Source organism: Notamacropus eugenii, chromosome 4, assembly GCF_028372415.1.
Source record: "Notamacropus eugenii isolate mMacEug1 chromosome 4, mMacEug1.pri_v2, whole genome shotgun sequence".
Lineage (NCBI taxonomy): Eukaryota > Metazoa > Chordata > Mammalia > Diprotodontia > Macropodidae > Notamacropus > Notamacropus eugenii.
Window position 1 is genome coordinate 467,092,399 of NC_092875.1, and position 19,650 is coordinate 467,112,048.

Sequence of the window (19,650 nt, forward strand, 5' to 3'; positions counted from 1 at the left end):
CAAACTCATAGAAAAAACTGTCCGTACCAACTGCTTCCACTTTCTCTCTTCTCACTCACTCCTCAGCCCTTCACAATTGTGATTCCAACATTATCCCTCTACTTAAACTGCTCTCTCCAAATTATCTCTCCAATTAGATTATTGTGACTGCCTCCTAATTGATCTCCCTACCTTGTCTCTTCCTCTTTCAGTCCAACCTCCTGCTAAAGTGATTTTCCTCATGTGTGAATCTGACCATGTCAGTGTCAATTTAATGAATTCTTAGGGGCAGTGTCTTCCTCTTTCACTCTGCCATACAGCTAAATTGTTCTTTTCACAGTTGCTCTCCTAATACACACTATTTTCCAACTTTGTTTGTCATCCTGCATTCTTGGAATATGATCCCTCCTTACCTCAGTCTTGGAATCTCTCACTTTGTTCAAAATATAGCCTAAGTACCACTTTCCACAGGAAGCTTCCTCCGATTCCATCCGTTGTTAGTGTCCCCTTCCCCACTATTTTGTATTTATTCTGTCAATACTCATACATATATATCCTTGTTTTCTCCCCCTGTTAGAATGTAGACTCCTTGAGCGTAGAGGTGGTTTCATTCATTTTATTGCTATCCCCTATCTCTGTATGTTTGCCAAAAAGGCTGTTTTATGGAGAACTCACACAGTGCATGTGCTCACATGGTGGTCAGAAAAAGCAATATAAGGGCACTCTCAGGGTCTCTTTTAAGAACTTTGGAATTGATTGTGCCACATGGGAGACACTGGCACAGGACCACTAGGCATAGTGCACCCATGTCAGAGAAGGTGCTGTGCTCTATGAGCAAAGCAGAATTGAAGTAGCTCAAAAGAAATGCAAATTTAGAGAACCCACCCAAATGTTCACATGGACTAATTGTACCCAACTTGTGGTAGAACATTCCAAGCTTGTATTGGTCTGATCAGCCACAGTTAGACACAATGTGACTTGACTAACAAAGTGACGTCATTTTGTTCATTTTAGAGAATGAAAGACAACAACCAACCAATCCCCAGTCCCTAGCAGAGTAGGCACTTAACAAATGCTGATTAATTGACTGACTTTGCCAAAGAATATATTGCATATTAAAAGTTGTTTGATGATGTAAACTCTGTAATGTTTATTGTTGAAGTCAATAAGTTTAATGATTTTACTCTGTTCTGAGTAATTTGCACACTTCTATAGTTAGCACTCATTAAATATTGGATGGTTGTTTTAGAAACTTTTGTGGAGGAAATATCTTCGCATTGAGGCTTAGTCCTTATTCTATTAAATGAAGAAAGCACTATTGCCAGGGAAAGGAACTTTATTCTTCTTTTCTTATTTCATGGAAAAATATAGTAAAAAAAAAAAAAAGTTGGGGAGCAGTAGTATCAGAGCTCCAACTGGCATAGCAATCTTACTTGAGGAAAATTGCTTGCTGGTATTTTTAGAGGAGGCCACCATGAAAAAGTAGTATATTGCTCGGGGGCCATGATCCCTTTTTGTGTTTTGTTTTCTGGTGGGTTAAAGAAAATAACCCATCATAATTGCTTTTCCCAGAAAGGTTGGGGAATTTCATCCAGCACTGTATCTGAAAAAAAAAAAAAAACTGCTTCTAAAAATAAGCAACTCTATCCAGGGAGGTCTTTTACAATATGCCCCATACAATGCTTTCCAATTTATCATCATTATTATTATGTATTATAACAATAAATCATATTTTATAGAACTTTTAGGTTTATAAAATACTTTCCTTACAAAATCTTTATGAGATCATCAATGCATATCCCACTATACAGATGAGGAAACTGAAACTAAGAAAGTTTAAGTGACTTGCAACATATTACAGTCAAGAAACAGTGATGCCAGCACCAAATCTAGAGCTTCTGACTCTACAAGCTATGACAGTGTTAACTTTAACTCGAGTATCTTTCTAATGCTGACGTTGAATGGTAATGTTTCCTTTACTGTCCATCCCCATTTCAGTTGTGAAAACGCTTTGACGACTGTCAGTCAAGAAGTTTCCACAGCATACCAAGTGTTAGAATGTCACTGTATAGTGCTAAGAGAATTGGATTGGTTGACCTCTTAGGCCCCTTCCAACTCTAGCCCCTAAAGTCTATACTAATTCTCCCTCTCAATCAATTAATTCATATCCATTGTTTCTTGTATTCATTCACATTAGAAACTACAGGATGTGAGGGAGGATTTTTTATTTCTTTATGTGCACCATAGTTGGCACTACTTACCCTGGGCAATGGTTGCCCAGCCCTGATATTGCCGGTTACCCTTTCTCTCATTCTTTCTCCACCCTCAGTTGCCAAATCTCATGTCTTCCACCTCCATAACATATCTGACCCTCATCCCCTTCTTTCCATTCTTTTCATCCACAAAGTTAGACCTTCAACACTTCTCCCCCAGAATTCTGTAATAGCTTCCAAACTTGTCCTCCTGCCCTTGTTTCTCCCTTTTCCAGTCCATGCTCAACTCAAGTGCCAAATTGATATCCCTGAGATGCATCTCTAACTACTGTCCCCTTCTCCAAAATCCTTAGCTAGACCAATCGTTTGGTATCGAGTTGGCAAAATGAGGACTAATTAGCTCCATTCGGGTGTTGTAAAGCTGTAGAAACAGAGGCTGTGCCTCCAATAAATGGCTTTTGGAAGTTAAGAAAACAACATAGAGGCAGAGGGCCTATGCCATGCTGGTGATGGGCACACAAAATGGATGTTCCCACCGAATTTCGTTACCAGAGAGTCGTCAGTTGACCTTCAGGGCATGGCACCAACTGGATCCTCTAAGCTGCTTTTTGACTGCATTCTATACAGCAGGGAGAAACAGTTTTCTCCTCTTGTAGCTCTTAACATTTCTGATGGTAGAGCTGCCTGAAGGCTTGGCAAGCCACATACTTGATTGTTGCAAGGCAGAGTCACTTCAACACCACCATGTTTGGTTCTGGGGCTTTCTATTTACAGTAGACTGCAAAAAGTTTCCGTGTTTCATTTTCCTTTCTGCTCTAGGGCGAGAATGAGAAGCACTAGCTTCCAATCAAAGGAAAGGGGATGGGGTAAAAACAGGCAGAACCTAGACTAGCCATGTTGCAGAGGGGAGGATCGAGAACCTTTCCCTGTACCAGCCAGCTGCAGGTATGGCAAAAGTATGGATTTCGAGCTGGGAGGGTCCCTACAAGCCAACTCTTTCATTATAGAGATGAGGAAAGGACTGAAGATATGAAGTGACACAGGGAGCATGTGACAAGACCAGGATTCAAACCCAGAATCTCTGACTCCAAATCTGGTATTCTTTGCACCATTCCATGCTTCTTTCCCCAGTTTTGGCAAACTCAACTATCTCATTTTTCACTTCATACTATATCACAGTCCTTAGAAGAGGCAATAGTTCTCTCAATCGTGCACTTCAGTAGCAGCAGTGAGTGATCGCTTATCCCCTTTCAGGTAGAGAAGAGACAGAAGAGAATGTATACGTGACAAAGACCAAAAACAAGAAATGAAAAAATTAAAGAAAAAACCAACAGCACATCAGTCTGGAGTCACTCGCTATAGGGAAAAACAGCTCTCCATACTTGAATGTATGTCCTTTAAAGGAATTATTGTCTACATAACATATTATAATATTAATTAATTAATAGTAGATAATGTTAACAGGGATGATCCTGAGTCATAAAGAAAAAGCTTTCTAAAATTATATCCTGCACACTCTAAGATACGGAAGTAATCATCCTAGTAATACTAATAATAGCTAACATTTACAAAGGGCTTCCTATGTGCCAGGCATTGTGCGCAGTACTTTACAATTATTATCTCCTTTGATACTCACAACAACCATGGAGATAGGTGTTAAAATTATCTCCATTTTACAGATGAGGAAAAAGACAGGGTAAGTGATTTGCCCAGAGTCAGACAGCTAGGAAGTATCTGAGGTCAAATTTGAACTCAGATCCTCCTAACTCTAGGCCCCGACACACCACCTTTTGTGTGTGTGTGTGTGTGTGTGTGTGTGTGTGTAATATCTTACTTTGTTTTCCTTTCCTCTACTAAATGGTACTGGATAAATGAAATATCACTTTGTGACAATAAAAACAACCAAAAAGCAGGTATATAATCTTATCATTCTTAAGTCGTTACCTCCCTAAAGCCATTTCTACACTAGATTAAGAAGACAAAAAAAATCACTTCTTGGAAAAGACCCAGATTTTCTGTCACAAAAGGAGTTCTCATTGGACTTGTGTGGGATTGGAAGACAGAGTGCTGTTTATATTCGCAAACGACTGTGACATTTTAAAAAAAGGCATCAATAGAATGGTAATTTTAAAAAGAAAGAAAGGGAAAAGAAAAGACACATCTAACAGTGAAGGATAGAGATGGAAGGAGGAGATGAGGGTGGTCCTGATCAGAGCAGCTTCCCTTCTGCCTCCACCCATACCATGGTGTGCTGGAAGCAGACCACTAGGAACTTAAAGCCTACCATTATGATATTAGAAGAAGCATTGGAATTCCAGGGGCAGCTAGGTGGTGCAGTGGATAGAGTGCTGGGGCCTGGGGACTGGAAGACCTGAGATCTCATCTGGTTTCAGATACTAATAGTGAGACCCTGAGAGAGTCACATAGCCTCTGTTTCCCCACCTATGAAAAGAGCATAATAAAAGCACCAACCTCTCAGAATTGTTGTGAGGATCCAATGAAATTTAGGACAGTGCTTGGCACATGGTAAGTACTCTATAAAAGTTAGATATAATAATTATTATAGGGTCGTGGCTCAAAAGGACCTTAGAGGTCATCTAATCTAATGCTCTCGTTTTCCAGGAATGAAAGAAAACCTAGACCCAGAAGATGAATTACACACAGCTCAATGGCAGAGCTGGATTCCAATCCTACTGGGAAGATTTTTTTTCAGAGAGCAAAACAAAATTTAAATACCATCATAAGATCAGCAAATAACAAGGAAATTAAAATGCTTGAGAAGCATCCAACTCATTGGATGCCTTGGCCATAGGCAGAGCAGTTCAATAGCCCTTGGATGATGGGGTGCAAGTTATGAGGTATTAGATGGTTTTTGAGTATATATTAGTATATACACATATGTATGTATATTGCATAAGCGATGTCATTCGATTCCTTCCAACTGTACCTTTGGAAAGGATGAGTTAAGACTGGATTACTTAAGGTGCACTGTGCTGCAGACTGTGGGACCCTTAGCTTTTTTGCACTTCCAAACAAGAAGCTTCTGAAAATTGCTACCTTAGAAACCATGTGCAGAGGCCTGAAATGACAGGAATTTATCTGGTTCATCTGACATGATCATTGTGGCATCATGAAAGGCAGCATGAAATGGATAGAGAGCTGCTCTCAGAATAGAATGAATTAATGAATCTATTAAAGCACAGGCATTTATAAAGTGCTTAACAAACTCCAGACACTATGCTAGCCTCTGGAAAATAAATACAAAAATGAGATGTTTCTACATTTAAGAAACTTCCGCTAATGGGAGGAGTCAATACATATAGGGTAATGGTAGACAGGGAAGTAAGTAGAAGTCTGGAGAAGCATCTATCAGGGCAGCTGGGCAGCACAGTGGATAGAGCTCTGCACCAGAAGTCAAATTTGGCCTCAGGCACTTACTAGCTGTGTGACTCTGGACAAGTCACTTAACCCTGCCTGCCTCAGTTTCCTCATCTGTTAAAAAAAAAAAAAAAGAAAAGAAAAGAAAATGACCTGGAGGACAAAAAGACAAACCACTCCAGAATCTTTGCCAAGAAAACTCTGAAAGGGGTCATGAAGATTCAGATGCAACTGAAATGAGTGGACAACACAACAAGTGCATCTGTAGGTAATTGATTCAAGACCTTTCTCTGGTACATATTGTTTATATGGGCTGGGACAAACCTTCCATTCCTCACTGCCTCTAGGCAACTCTCTAAGACTATATATTCCAGAGCAGTATCTGGAGATGGGTTTTCCTCACTCTTAGGAAGTTCCCTATATCAATAAAATCACAGGTCCAGACTCTTCAAAAAATGCCGTCATCATTTCAGAGCTAGAAGCAACTTTAAAGATCATTGGTTATCTCTCATCCAACAACCTAATTTTACAGATGAGAAAACTGAGTCTCAGACAGGTAAAATAACATGTTGATGGTCACCAGACTCACCTAATTAAGAGGTACATTTAAATCCATGTCTCATCTGAATTCAGTTTCTGTTCCACTCAAACATGGAGTACAACCCTAAGGAACATAAACACTGCCCAAATGGGCTGTAGTTCTCAATGAGAATGTCCTACACCAAATAGGACTTTCAGGTTGAAAGCAAGATTTGAGTAGGAGAGGAGCTACTCACTTCTATTGTTCTGCCTCTATGAAAGTATTTGTAAAGTGTTTGGGAAACAAAAATATTCATAGGATATTAGATTTAGAGATAGAAGAAACGTTCTGTGGTTGTTCAGTCATTTCAGGTGTGTCTGAATCTTTGTGACCCCATTGAGGTTTTACTGGCAAAGCTACTGGAATGGTTTGCTATTTCCTTCTTCAGCTCATTTGACAGATGAAGAAACTGAGGCAAACAAGAATAAGTGACTTATGCAAGGTCATACAGTAAGTATCTGAGGCCAGATTTGAACTCAGAAAGATGAGTTTTCCTGACTTCAGACCTGGTCTTGTAATCATTGCTCCACCTACCTGCCCAGATGGACTCTTAAAGGTGCTACAGTCCAGCTCCCTAACTTTGCATGGAGCAGACATGGGTCATGAATCTCCAACAATGGGGAAAGAATAATATGTAATACGATTACATACACATAAGAAATATTCCTTAAGAAGTTAAATAACTTGGTCACATACATAGTAAGTGGTAGAACTGAGGATCAAGCCCACATCCTCTTGACTCCAAATCTAACAAACTTTATACTACACCAAAATGTTTTTTATAGATCCTAAGGGATAGGAAACATCTTACATGGCATCTATCTTCCCCCATGGAGAAGGCCAAATTTGTTGTTCATTTACGTCTGACTTTTCATGACCCCATTTGGGGTTTTCTTGGCAGAGACACTAGAGTTGTTTGCCATTGTCTTCTCCAACTCATTTTACAGATGAGGAAACTGAGACAAACAGAATGAAGTGACTTGCCCAGGGACACACAGCAAGTTAAGTGTCTGAGGCCAGATTTGAACTCATGAAGATGAGTCTTCCTGACTCCAGGTCCAGCACTCTATCTACTGTATCACCTAGCTATAACCTGAGAAGGTCAAGACAATTAGACAAATTATACGTTGAATTCCCCAAACATTCCTGCAAGCCAGTTAAACACTTTTTAGCCAGCAGACACACGATCTGAAGGACATAGTCCACGTTTACTATATAATGGTCAGAGGCTTGATTTGGGTGATTCAGTAGTTGAGCCAGGAAAAGAAGTGCGATTGCTTGACTCCCCATCCATTTTTTTCTGGGATACAGTTTTTGCTCCCAGGCCCATCTTCCCTAGCTCATTGGAGCTAAATGAAGTAGAGTAAGAGAACAGGGGTATGAGGGGAGGGATGGAATTCTTGAGCAATGTTTCTTGGAACAGTTGGGATACAATGCAGATCTGAGAATTGTTGCAGAATATACTTTTCTGAAGGCTAAAATAGACAAAGGGAAGGAGATGCACAGATGTCTGTCAAGATGGCTTGGGGAGAGAAGAATCTTGATCAGAAAGAGCTGGAGCATCAGGTAGGAGACAGGTTTGAAATTCCAGTCTTTTGTGGAACTGGCACAAGTTCACATGTCAACACATTCACCCCTTTTCCCAGATGGCAGAAGACATTTTATGCTATTTTCCATCATCTAGATTAACCTGGTAAATAATATGTGTGCTTTGCTTGGCCAAAGACATGTAACATGGATATCAAAATAGCTGTCTACATTAGCTCATGACAAGAACCAGGTTTTAACATCTGAAAAGAGCAGATTTGGCTTTGTCTTAGCCTTGTGATTGAGCGGGGGCAAGGAGGGTGGTGAAGGGCCTTGAGAACGTGCCATATGAGGCCTGGTGGAAGAAATTTGGCATGGTTAGCTTGAAGAAGCAAAGACTGAGATGGGGGATATGGCAGCTTACTTTGAGTCTTTGAAGGGCTGTCACATGGAAGAACTGCTATGTTTGGCCAGAGAGGGTACTTTGTTGTACAGTCATGTCTGACTCTTTGTGAACCCATTTGGGATTTTCTTGGCAGAGATACTGGAATGGCTTGCCATTGTTTTCTCCAGCTCATTTGACAGATGAGGGAACTGAGGCAAACTGGGTGAAGTGACTTGCCCAGTTTCACACAGCTAGTATCTGAGACCAGACTTGAATTCATGTAGATAACTTTTCTTCCTGATTCCAGGCTCAGAACTCTATCCATTGTGTCACCTAGCTGACCAGTGATGGAGACGGATAAAGCATTTATTAAGTTTTTACTAAGCCCTGTGCCAAGTACTGTGCTAAGCTCTGGAGATACAAATAAATACAAGCAAACAAGATGGTTCCTACCCTCAAGAAACTTGTCATGAATTCAAGTCTCCAGCTCATTTCTGTCTCTGTCTCTGTCTCTGTCTGTCTCTGTCAGTCTGTCTAGCTGTCTCTCTCCCTCTCCCTTCCTCCTCATCCTTCCCCCCCACCTCTAGCTCTGTCTTGTTCTCCTCTGTCTCTGTGTGCCCCATTGTCATTCATTCTTTCTCTCTCTGTCTCCGTCTGTCTGTGTCTTTCTCTGCATCTCTGGCAGACACTCTTTGTCTCTCTGTCTCTGTCTCCTCCTGGCATACTTTTTGTTTTTATGGAGACAGACGTAAGAGGACGGAGTAGAGTGACTTTTGATGAGAACCTGACATCCTGCTTAGTCTCCTCACCAGGAGAATCTGAGGCTCCATGACAGCCTTTGGCTCTCTTACACCTAGAAAAGAACTTGACTTCTTTGGAGGTATCATGCTACTGTGAAGCTCCTTCTCCAGGCCAGATCTGATAAATTCCAGTCACCCCAGCTTGCCTGAAGTATTCCTTTATGTGACCGACACGCCTGATGGGCAGTCCAAGAGAGAATAAGAGCGGCCTTGTGGGAACACATGATTTTTCCTAAGAGCTGCTGGAGAACAAAACAAGATGCTACTGCCTCTGTCACCCCACAACCCTCCCAACAGCAGCTTCAAATAATTCCCACTTTTTTGGTGATGGGATCAATAGAGGAAATCAAGGTATTCATAGGAAAAAAATCTATCAATGAACAAGCAGTTATTAATGAATAGGGCCTGGATCTAGGATTTCATTGATATGGGTAATTCCTGGAGGAAGAAATTCCCATTATCTCTTCAGGTCAGGCCCTTCTCAGCAATTTATAGAGAATGGCCCACAGCACTCAGGGGAGGTGACTTGTCCAAGGGCACGTAGCCAGGATATGTCAGAAGTAGACTTAAAATCAGATCTTTCTGACTTTGAGGCTACTGTACGGCCATGTCCACATGTACTAGGTGCCTAAAATATAAAGACAAAAATGAAGCAGTTGTTGATCTCATAAAGCTTACCCAGTTATACTGATTTTTATGAGGCAAGTATTTTCCAAGGGAGTTTATTTGTATTGTATCATATCTATACATATTGTTCCACCTAGCTGCCCAGTGGTATATCTATCTATCTATCATCTATCTCTCTATCTCTCTATCAATCTGTCTGTCTGTCTGTCTATCTAGATACATGTATGTATGTACATATCTGTATGTGCATGCACACACATACCCATATGTGTATGCATACACACATGTATACATATGTGCATGTGTGTATACATGTGTACATATATGTATGTGTGCACACACATATAGTTGTTCTTATTGATGCTGTTTGTCTTTAATTTTCTAAGAGAATCAGTGGCATCACAGGTGATGTCTTGACTAGTGCATTCAAAGGATTTAAGTGAGGTAGAGTTGCACAAAGTCATCAACCTTACTCTCTCTTCCAGAGTCATCAAGGTCCACAGAGAAGTTAAAAGTAAGAATGACTGACTGTGGCCTGGGATGCAGTAGGTGACCTTGGTATCTTCAATGTCTGACCAAGTTCTAAGTACTCCATAGTACCTGCTTTAGCAGCCTTCATAGCCATTGGGACAAATTGTTCTCATCCATTCATTCTCTGATGGGCATCTTCATAAGCTTGGCGTAGACACCCCCTCCAACTCACTGACAGGTTTGAGGCCTGTTAGTTACCCTCAGCCTAGTCTGTTTGCAGTGATGGTTTTACCTTGGTATGACTGCTGAGCATAATATAGCCTCTTGGAACCACAGGTGAGAGGTGAGTGCCAGGTAGACACCAAGAGTGAATGAGCAGCCATGAAAAGGGCTCAGGAAGCTCTCACACAAGAGGTGCTGGTCCTCTTTGATCACACCCTACATCCCAGCAACCACATATATTTCTAGACATATATATGTCTGAGCCATGAAGAACAAATGTATGTGTTTATGCCTATTTGTATGTGTGTGTGTGTGTGTGTGTGTGTGTGTGTGTGTGTGTGTGTGTGTGTATGTAGCTATAGATATATCTCCTTTCCAATCATTTCTCTGGACAACTGAAAAAGGGAGTGGGAACAATTTGTGACTTAATAATATGGGACATCTTTGGGAATACAATATGTACCTATATAAATATACATGTAAAGAAAATATGAAGTAATGTGGATAGAGGAGGAAGAGGTCAGCAGCTGAAAGAATCAAGGAAAACCTATGCAGGAGAAGGTGCCCTTGAGCTGAAACCGGAAAGAAATGAAGGATTCTAAGAGGCTGAGGAGAGGAGGGAGTGGAGCACATTCTAGGGAACAGCAAAAAGGCCAATTTGACCGAACCAAAGAATTCTCAAAGGGGAGTAATATATGATAAAGCTGGAAAGATTTGTTGAAGCCAAGTTGTAAAGGGCTTCTAAATGGTGAACAGAAGACTTTGTATTTGATCCTGGAGGTAATGGGAGTTTGTTGAACTGAGATATTATTGAGTAGAGAGGCTGAAAGTTTCTTCTATCAGTTTGAAAGTAATCAAAGTTATAGTGATTTTCTATGAGGCAAGCATTTTCCAAAGGAGTCTGTTACTTGGGTCTCAAACACCTTTCCTTTCTCCTTTTCAATCATTTATCTGAACAGCTGAGAAATTGAGTGGGACACATTTGTGGCTTCATAATAAAGTGGGACCCCCTTGGGCATCACATTGAATCAAGTATCATCCCCTGTAATCAAGCAATCATTTGGAGGAGATTGACACTGACCTTGAATCACATTTAAAATTCTTTAGAATTTGTCCCCAACCTACCTTTTCAACCTTATTGTACTTTCCTCTCCTTCAACCATAATGGTTTCTTACTGTTCCTCATTCTTGACACCATATCCTTCCTCTCCATGCCTTTGCACAAGACGTCCCCGATGCCTAGAACTCACTGACTCTTCACTCCTTGGCTCAGATATTGCTACACTGTCCATCCTGTGCACTGTTCCCCGGCCTGTATACACTGGTTAGTTCTTTGCCAAAGTCCTCTACACTACCCAGTAGCCATATCCACATTTCAGGCTTCAGTGAACGTCCCCTGCTTGAGAAAGCTAAAGAAAACTCAGACAAATCCCAACTGAGCTTTGAAAGTTGTGATATTGGCAAGAACTGAGATTCTCACAATATCTTTCTGCTCTCTCCCATACCCTTCACTCGTTTCTCCCAATATAAAACTCAGAGTCTTACAAATGTTTGCTATATACAAACCATGCAAATGTTTACGTTGAACAGCTACGCTGAATCCAGAGAAGCTCCTTAATCCATAAAATTGTCTTAGCATAAACAAGCTTATGAAGTTCAAAGAACGCAGCCTGGCCCTTTCACTGACAACGTTTTCTTTTCAAAGTGCAAGTTTTCTGGTTACAGCAGCTTAAAGAATCCAACCATATTCAGGTTTGGAAAATTTTCATGTGCAGATCTTCTCTTAGATAAAATATTATCATCTTCTATGATTCCCATTAAGTCAATAAGGATAAATGTCAAAGCAGAATGAATGGTTTTAGTCTAGAGCTAGAAAAAAAGAAAAAGAAAGTATGAGAGAAAAAGAAGATAGAAGAACTGAGGGGAAAGGAAAGGGGAGAAGAGGGGACCAGGTTGGAGAAAAACAATCTTTGTTATAAATCTGTCTGATTGAAAATCTGATATCCAAAGTCTATGAGGGGTTGATACAAGGAAAAGAAGAAAGAAGAGAAAAGAAGGAAGGAAATAAAGGAAAAAAGAAAAAGGAAAGGGAGAGAAGGAAGGAAGGGAAAGAAAGAAAAATGGAAGAAAGGGAGGGAGGAAGGAAGAAAGAAAGAAAAGAAACGGACAGGAAAAGAGAAGACAGGAGAAAATGAAAGGGTAAAGAAAGGAAAAGAAAGCCACAAAGGGAGAGGATAGGGAGTGGGGAGAAGTTACATGCAGGGAAGATGTTAAAAAACACACACACAAAACCACAGAATGCAGGAAAAGGAGGAATGTTATGAACAGTGTTAAAAATGAGCTCAATAGGAGCAATATTTTGGCTATAACAATTGGCAAAAACAGTCTTCAATTCATCTTCCCAGAAAGCAAACCTAATGATTTGTGCCACTGCTGATTGATCTGAATTAATGAAATTAGTTACCATTTACAAACTGAGGAATTTCCAAGATATCCTTTGCAGGAGGCCACCATGACTTTCTCTAGCAGTCTGTTTCATCTTCATTCAGTCTGGATGGCAGTGTTTGATTGTGGTCTCTAAGCAGGACAAAAAAGACTTTTTTCCTCATGACTTTAGACAAATGAGTCCTTTCAGTTCTTTGAGCCTTCAGTTGTTCCAAAGGAGGATGACAACCCAGTGCCATAACAAAGATCTATTAGACAACTGACCAGATTTAGCTACGTAATGATGGTGAAATATTTCCTGTACATAAGGTCATGAAAAAACATTTTTGGGGGTACACCCAGTCCTGTAATCTTCCTAGTGTAAAGAACTCTTGGACAGGAAAACCCCTCTGCCAAAGCCTCTCTGTAGTCATTCCGTACCATGCAGTCTTAGCAAGCTGTCTGATACAGTGGCATTTGCAATGACTTGCCCAGGCTCACACTCACCATCTACATCAGAGGCAGATGGAAGCCAGGCATTCCTGTTCTCCAGGCAGACCCTTTATCCACTAAGCTGCCTTTACATAACCTCTCCTGTGGAACTAGAGGATTAAGAGCTGGAATGAGACATCGAGGTCATCTAATTAACCTCTCATTTTACTGATGAGGAAATGAGGTGCACAGAGGTCATAGGATTGTGGTTCTAGAGGTGGAAGAAAACTTAAATGTCTTCTAGCCCAATCTGCATCTCATACAGAGTACGAAACAGCCTCAGAAACATGAGGTGACTTACCTAAAGTCACTGGAGTCAAAGGGCCCAGTTTTGACTGGTGCATCTCTCCCTTATTCCTGAGTGACTTTAGGAAAGTAATTGACCTTCTCTATTGATTTTCCTTATTTTTAAAAGGAGGAAATTGAACTTTACCTCTAAGATCCCTTCTGCTTCTAGAATGTATGATTTTAATTGGCAGAGTCAGGATTCAGATCTAGACAGATGACATGATCTACCCAAGGTCACCCTGCTAGCATGTAGATAAAATGAGAATCTAGATCTTCTCATTCTCAATCTTGGGTCTTTTCAGTGTACTACAATGCCTTCCTTCATTCAGCATACATTACGAAGTACTTGTGTGTGAAGTACGTAGATGAGATGTAATTCCTGTCCTCACGGATCTTACAAGTCCAGGAGGGGGATGAAGATACAAACATAGATAACTAGAACAGATGACATCATAGAAGAGATTCATTAAATTGCTGCAAAACCAAATTTCACGTCAAGTTTGAGGGGAAAGGACATTATTGACTTGCAAGGATCTTGGAAAGCTTCCTGGAGTTAGATTTTAAATGATGGGTTGGAATACAAAAGGTGAAAAGGAGGAAAGAAAGAGAATATTCCAAGCACAGGAAATCCCATGAACAAGAGCACAGAGACTGGAAGCTCCAGGACATGCTCCTGAGTAGGGGACAGAGCAGCTTGATTTGCTTTCAGTGCAAAGCACATTCGGTAATGAAACATTGGGGAATGGTTGAACAGGTGGTGGTACATGATTGTGATGGAATACTACGTGCTATAGGAAATGATGAGCTCAGTGATCTTAGAAAAATATGGATGGACTTGCACAAAATGATGGAGAGAAATGAGTAGAACCCAGAGAACATTATATACAGTCATTGTATATGACTGTATATAGTATACGGTATATAATATACCATAGCAGCAATGTTGTTTTAAGAATGACTTTGAGCAAATAAGTCTTTTTGACAATTATAAGTCCTCAAATTAACTGCAAAGGACATAGGAAGGAAAATGCTGTCTGCAGCCAAAGAAAGAACTGACAAATAGAAGTATGTAGAGAATGGTTTTACATACACACGCACATACGTACATATTCGCATCTAATTATAATCATCTCTAGGGTAGAGATGGGGGAATGGAAAAAAGGGGGGAAAAAGTACATGATAACGTTATTATATATTTTGACGAAATAACAAGTTGTACATAATACATTTGAATCTTCTTATAGAATCATCTTTTTTCTATTCTGCTGTACTATGTAAATACTTGTTTTATTACTTAAGTTTGGAATACAATAATTTTTTTTAAAAAAATGAGAAAAGACTAAAAAAGTAGATTGTAGAGAGTCTTGAATAACAGGAAAAAGGAGTTGTAATTTTGTATAGTATGGTAAGTCATAGGGAGCTATGGAAGACAATAGAACCAAGGGAAAACATAATCAGAAAGATCATTTTGAAGGCAAGATTTAAAAAAGGAGAAAAATTCTATGTCTATGTTTGATCCAAATAGCAGTGGAGGAGAATAGCCAATAGAAGAGGAGGAACTGAAGAGTCTGTAACAACATTGGAAAGGAAGATTTAGCAGCAATATGAGAAATATAGCTTTCTCTAAGCATGATTGACCAGTAAGCTATAATACCTAGAATGTCTGGGACTGATCATTGTTTTTCACTAGGTTTTCCACTCAGTCCACTAGTGGATTTCATCCATGGAAATAGATCTCTGGTTTTATAATGGAAACTGGAAAATAGTATTCTCTTTACCCAAGTTGCTTTAGTGTCAATTTTACTGGAGTGAATCTATTTTAAATTTTTGGAGGATGCAGTTATTTGTAAAAATTCCTTAACATATGTGCGTGTATATGTGTGTGTGTGTGTGTGTGTGTGTGTGTGTGTGTGTGTGTGTGTGTAAAAGAGAGGGGTGTGGGAGAGAAGGAGAGAGGCCTATGTAAAAGACCCTTTATTCTGCAGTGACTTTAAAAACAGTTTTCTCTGCCTACATAGAAAGCCCTGTATTCTTGGAAATTTGGCCGGTGGTGTACTTTCTTAGGCCAATTTAGAAACCACCATCATTTCTGAATTTTCAGGTCCAAGAAAGTTTGGCACCTTGTCGACATACTCATTATCCTAACTTTCACCTATTTTCTTAGCAATTTGGTTCTAAATTTTAATTTTTTAAACTCTTTTCTTCCAGGAGATGAATTTTCTTTGCTGCTTCCACAGAGGACAAAATCATGTGTTGGGCTTATACTGTCCGTGGGTTTTGAAGAGCTCCTGCATGGAAAAGGGTACAGCACTATAGTGCTTGACTCAGGCCCATGAGTGCTTGGTATGTATAAGAAAGAAAGAAAGAAAGAAAGAAAGAAAGAAAGAAAGAAAGAAAGAAAGAAAGAAAGAAAGAAAGAAAGAAAGAAAGAAAGAAAGAAAGAAAGAAAGAAAGAAAGAAAGAAAGAAAGAAAGAAAGAAAGAAAGAAGGAAGGAAGAAAGGAAGGAAGAAAGAAAGGAAGAAAGAAAGGAAGAAAGAAAGGAAGAAAGAAAGGAAGAAAGGAAGGAAGAAAGGAAGGAAGGAAGGAAAGAAGGAAGGAAGGAAGGAAGGAAGGAAGGAAGGAAGGAAGGAAGGAAGGAAGGAAGGGAGGGGGGGAGGGAGGAATGAGGGAGGGGGGGAGGGAGGGAGGAAGGAAAGAAAGAATGAAGGAAAGAAAGAAGGAAAGAAAAAAAGAAGGAAAGAGAGAAAGAAGGAAGGAAAGAAAGAAGGAAAGAGGGAAAGAGGGAAAAAGAGAGAGAAGGAAAGAGGGAAAGAGAGAAAGAAGGAGAGAAAGAGAAAAAGAGAGAGAAAGAGAGAAAGAGAGAGAGAAAGGGAGAAAGGGAGAGAGAAAGGGAGAAAGAAGGACAGAGAGAAGGAGAGAGAGAGAGAGAGAGAGAGAGAGAAAGAAAGAGAAAAAGATACAGCAAGGACAAATAGGGCACTCCACTTGGCTATGACTTGTCTGTGTTTATAGTAAATGCATTTGCTTGGTTCACCCTGAAATCCTAGCCCTGGCCCCACTCTGGGCAGGATTCAGGGAAATGAAAATCTGAGTTGGAGTACATTTTACCATTTGCACAGGCTTAAATGTCCTAGGGGGGCACCAAGTTTATTTCATTCCTCTGTAATATAAGGTACCATGAAGTTTCTCCCCACACCCTCTTTTTGCCATCCAAAACCAAGGTGCACTCAGGAGAGTTAGAACTGACTCAATCTCTCCCCTATGGGATGAGGTCATGCAGCTGAAAAAGAATATCTCCCCAAGAATTAATTATCTCATAAATACATTATAAATCTCCAGCCCAGGTAAGCTTTTCCAAGGATCTGCAAAATTCTAAGGCCTTTCTGTAAGAGAGAAAATGACCCAGGCTTTTTGGGATGCAGGAAAAACACTCTCCTTTCACCAGGGGGAGCAGGGTAGCTGTTCTGGACTCTTGGGACTTTCTGGTGCCATTTGTGTTGCCAAAGTCAGGGACCCAAATGGAGGTTGGCTCTTGTCCTATAAGAGCCAATGAGAGCTTCTTGCCTCTGATTTCCCCTTTTCTGTGTCCTGCCAACAATGACATCATTCCTTTGGATTATTAACAGGCATTATCAACAAACACTACCCAGTCAGTCACATCCCAGCCATCACACATGTTTTTGTGCTGGTCAGTAGAGCCAGGCTCCATCCACTTGATGCCAGGCTCAAAAGATACCTAAAATTGTTCCACAAATGAAAAAAAAAGTCCACATGAATTTATTAAAACAGATTGAGAATACCACAGATTATAGTACATTATTATATGGATTAGGGTAGAAATTAAATCAACCAGCTAGTCTTTGCAAAGTCTATGGAAGCTACTAGAAAAGATGCAAAGATAAACAAGTTATGGTTCCTTTACTAAGTATATATGCCTACCTAACTTACATCATGTCCAGCTTTAGAGCAGCTGAGGTATGGCAGGAAGAATACTAGATCTGGAATCAGAATTAATCCATTTCAACAAACTTTAACTAAGTGCCTATTCTGTGAAAGCCATTATGCCAAGCACTCAGGATACAAAGACAAAAAGGAAACATTCCCTGCCTTCAAAGACCTTCCATTCTACTGGGGGAGGGAGGAATGCTATACTATATACACAGATAAGCAAATATTAGATAATTTGAAGGAGAGGGCCCTCATAGGGGGAGAATAGGGAAAGCTTCTCATAGGAGCGTGGGGAAGGAGGTAAGGAAATGAAGAATGCCAGAGATTTTAAGAGGTGATTGTAATGAGGAAGTTCATCCTGTTCATTTGCAAAGGCAAACAAAAAGAAGATGGAATGTTTAATTCCAGGTACAACTAAGATAGACGTTTGTTTGAAACACTGCTTGAATAAAGAGGAGTGATATGAGCTAAGTCTGGAAAGGTTCATGGAAGCCAGATTGTGGAAGGCTTTAAATCCTGAGTGGATGAGTTGGGTTTTTTGTTGTGTTTTCTTTGTAAAGAGGCAATAGGGAACCACTAAATATTTCTGAGAAGGAGAAGGGCATGGCCAGGTGTATCTTAGGAGTACTGAGGTAGTATTAAGATGGCTTAGAGAAGGAACAGGCTGGAGACAGTGAGAGCAATTCAGCTAAGGTTAGTTTCCTCATCTGTAAAATGAGCTGGACAAGGAAATGGCAAACCACTCTAGTATCTTTGCCAAGAAAACCCCAAATGGGGTCACAAAAAGTTGGACAAGACTTAAATGACTAAACAACAAAATTGCTGTAGTCTAAAAGGGGGTGGATGAGGGCTTGAACAAGGGCCTTGCCCATGGGAGAAGAGAGCAGGGAGAGGTCGAATCAAGAAGACTGATCTGATAGGACGTCTAAGGGGGAGAGGAAGAATCACAGGTGATTCCTCTGAGATTGCAAAACTAGTGAAGATCTAGGTCCAAATCATGGCCTCAGATAAATCTCTCGTTGAATACTTCTGAGCCTCAGTTTGTTTATGTGTAAAATGAGGGTAATAGTTGCCTTAGCTACCTCATGGGGCTGTAGCGAGTGTCAGATGAGATGTAAAGTGCCATATAAGCAACCTAACTATATAATAGCAGTCACAGCCACGATCAACTCAGAAAAAAGCTCTTAGCATCAAAGTTACTGATACCATTAAATATTTCAGCATCAAAAACAGATCTGATGACCTTATTAAAGGAAACAGCATTAAAAAAAAAGATACACTATTACGTAGAAGCTCCTACTACATACCAGGCACTATGCTAAGCTCCTTCCAAATATTATGTCACTTGATCCTCACAACAGCCCTGAGAAGGAGGTTTTACTATTATTCCTATTTTATTATGTTTGAGGAAACTGAGGCAAACAGGGTTAAGTGACTTACCCAGGGTCACAAAGTTAGTAAGTGTCTTAGGCCAAATTTGAACTCAGGTCTTCCTAACCTCAGGCCCAGTCCTCTATCCACTGTACCACCTAGTTGTCCCTTCTTTGGGATTGTACCATAAAGTTTTCCAGGTGACTTGCACCTGAAATCCTCTGTGTTTACTGTCTCCTCCCCTCCTCTACCTCCCCAGTCCCATTAAAATGTGGACTTCTCAAGAACCGGGGCCATATTGTGTTCTGAGTGCTTTGCGCATGGGGGATACTTGTTATATGTCTGTGTGGATGTTACAGGAATGAATGAAAAAGTAGTAAAAAATGCTTTTTCCGTTTATTGATGAAAGAAACATGTAAAGGTTTGACAAAACTATGAAATGGCAGCTAATCCTGGTCCTCAGCACTGGTGTTGATAGGGTGGGAGGTTTTTTTTCTTCCCCAATCTGGGGTCAGGCCCTTTTGTTCCATGACTTAGTGGGAACTTACACTTCCTTTATTTTTTTTTCCATGGGAAGAGTGAGCAGTAGTGAGACACTTTTGTAAGAAACCGACTGACCTGCTTTGTGTGGGAACTCCAACATGGTGAGCAAATGGCTTCGGGGGTGGGGAGGAGGGGGGCAATTAGCAATTTATTTTAATCAACACAGCTAGGTTACAAAATTGCATGAGAGACCAATGTCCTTGTCTCCAGAACATAACTGGTTACCAAGGAAGGTCAGTGAGCAAAGGTCAGCAAAGACCCCCTCTCCCTCCTCCAGGGCAGACAGATTCATTGTCATAACCTCCATCTTTTCATTGAAGGATCCTGTATCTCCATAACTGACTTTCAATTAAGACTATCCTCATCCTTTTCTACTTTCTCTGTCCCTTCCTCCCTGCCCC